The sequence below is a fragment of the Arachis hypogaea genome, chromosome 11 (assembly GCF_003086295.3).
Source record: "Arachis hypogaea cultivar Tifrunner chromosome 11, arahy.Tifrunner.gnm2.J5K5, whole genome shotgun sequence".
Classification (NCBI taxonomy): Eukaryota; Viridiplantae; Streptophyta; class Magnoliopsida; order Fabales; family Fabaceae; genus Arachis; species Arachis hypogaea.
The window spans coordinates 70,464,017-70,466,313 of record NC_092046.1 but is presented as its reverse complement, the minus strand read 5'-3'; positions in this window follow the sequence as shown (position 1 = coordinate 70,466,313).

Genomic DNA, 2,297 nt, shown 5'->3' with positions numbered 1-2,297 from the left:
GTTTTTGATTGATTTATGCACTTTCTTGAGCCATAAGCAAGCCAATTGGGTAGATTTCCATGTTTCCTTTGATTCAATCAACCATGTATGAATTAATGCAATTTCATGAGATTTTATGCTATAATTGTCATATATTATGAAAGAATAACAAACTCATGATTTTAAGCAAAGTTTTAATGTGTTTGGTTGATTGATGATAGGTGAAAAGAGTTCTGAAGAAGGTTGAAGAAAGAAGGAAGGGCTAGGAGCAAGAGAGAACAAAAAGTTTGAGCAAAAGTTTGCCTCAAACTTTAGCTCAAACTTTTAAAAGAGTTGAAAACACTCCAGAGGAAAAAAGCTTGAGCAAAAGTTTGACCTCAAACTTTAGCTCAAACTTTTTGGCAAACGTTGGCATCACAAAATCAATACCCTGGAGGAAAAAAGCTTGTGCCAACGTTTGAGGTCAAACTTTTGCTCAAACGTTGGCGCCACTCTTGCACACCCTGGAGGAAAAAGCTTGCGCCAACGTTTGAGGTCAAACTTTTGCTCAAACGTTGGCGCAACACACATTTACAAGGGGGCCAACGTTTGAGCAAAAGTTTGACCTCAAACTTTGGCTCAAACGTGGATGGCAGTAAGGAAGCTTAGCTGATGCGAAAAGTTTGAGTAAAAGTTTGACCTCAAACTTTTACTCAAACTTTTACTCAAGCTTTTATGTTTTTCAACCCGGTTCACAATGGATCTTTCTCCAACTCCAAGAGCAATCAACCAAGGCCTTTATCAACCCAATTCCATCAAGAACAAAGGTCCAATTCAAGGCTTGAAGACCATTTGAAGAAAGTGTATAAATAGCTTAGGATTTAAGCTTTCGGGGAGCTTTTCTTTAGAGATTTTTTAGAATACTTACAGAGAGCTCACCTTTACATTTTTGAATTGTTGCTTTAGAATTCTAGAGAATTGGGGAGGAGAATTGATCTCTCTTCTTCCTGGTTCTTGTTGAGCACTCTTTACTTTTCTTGCTTGGGATCTTAGGTGGAGAATTGAAGAATTTCTGTTTCAATCTCACCTTTGGATCTTGTTTAATTTTCTGCATAATTAAATTTCCTTTTCAGTTAATTGCTTCTTCTTCTATTCTCTCTGCAATTTACATTTCCCTTGCAATTGTTCTTGCTGGATCTAGGAAGGCAGTGAGATCTAGACTTGGTTATCTAGTCTCTTGGGTCCTGAGATCTACAGCTTTAAATTTCAATTTCCCTGTTTCGTTGCTACACCAAGCTGATTTCCATTTTTGTCAAGATCCGGTTTAATTCAAGTCATCTTCTATTTTTCTGTTTATTGCATTTTACTTTTCCTTGTTTAATTTCCGCAAATCCCGTTCCCAATTCCCTTTACAATTCAAGCCATTTACACTTTTTGCACTTTAAGATTCTGCAATTTACATTTCTTGCAATCTAAGTTTCTGTAATTTACATTACTTGCACTTTAAGATTCAGCCTCTTTAATTTCTCTGCACTTTAAATTCTTGCCAATTGTCCCTCTTCTTTTTTAATTTCATGCAATTTAGCTTCTGTCAAACACAAACCACTCAAATCAACTCTTGATTCGCTTGACTAAATCAACCACTAAACTAAAATTGCTCAATCCTTCAATCCCTGTGGGATCAACCTCACTCCCGTGAGTTTTATTACTTGATACGACCCGGTGCACTTGCCGGTTAGTTTTGTGTGTTTGGAATTCGTTTTCCGTTTTCCGATAATACGCATCAAGTTTTTGGCGCCGTTACCGGGGATTGAAATAGATTGACAATGATTATGTGAAGTGGAGATCTAGATCAAGCACTTTTTCTTTTCTGTTTCTCTAATTTTTGACTAACACGCTAACTGTTTGAAATTTTGCTTAAACTAAACTTCATTCTAGCAATAGATTGAAGAGTTACTGATGGTGTTTCTTTTGTTGTGTTTGTATGTCAGGTACAGGGAGATCCATTCCTGTTTTATCTGAAACTGACCAGAGAACTCTTAGAAGGTTAAGAAGAGCTGAAAGAGGGAAAAATATTGTTGGAGAGGAAGAATCTGAGGAAGAATATCACGAAATGGAAGGAGATCGATCTAATCCAGAAGGAGAGGTTAACAATAACCCACAGCAGAGGAGAGTATTGGCCTCCTATACCTTTGTAAATGCTAGACATTGTGGAAGCAGCATTCTCACCCCTAATGTCAATGCAAATAACTTTGAACTGAAGCCACAACTCATTACATTTGTCCAAAACAACTGCTCGTTTGGGGGAGGACCATTGGAGGATCCAAATCAACATCTAT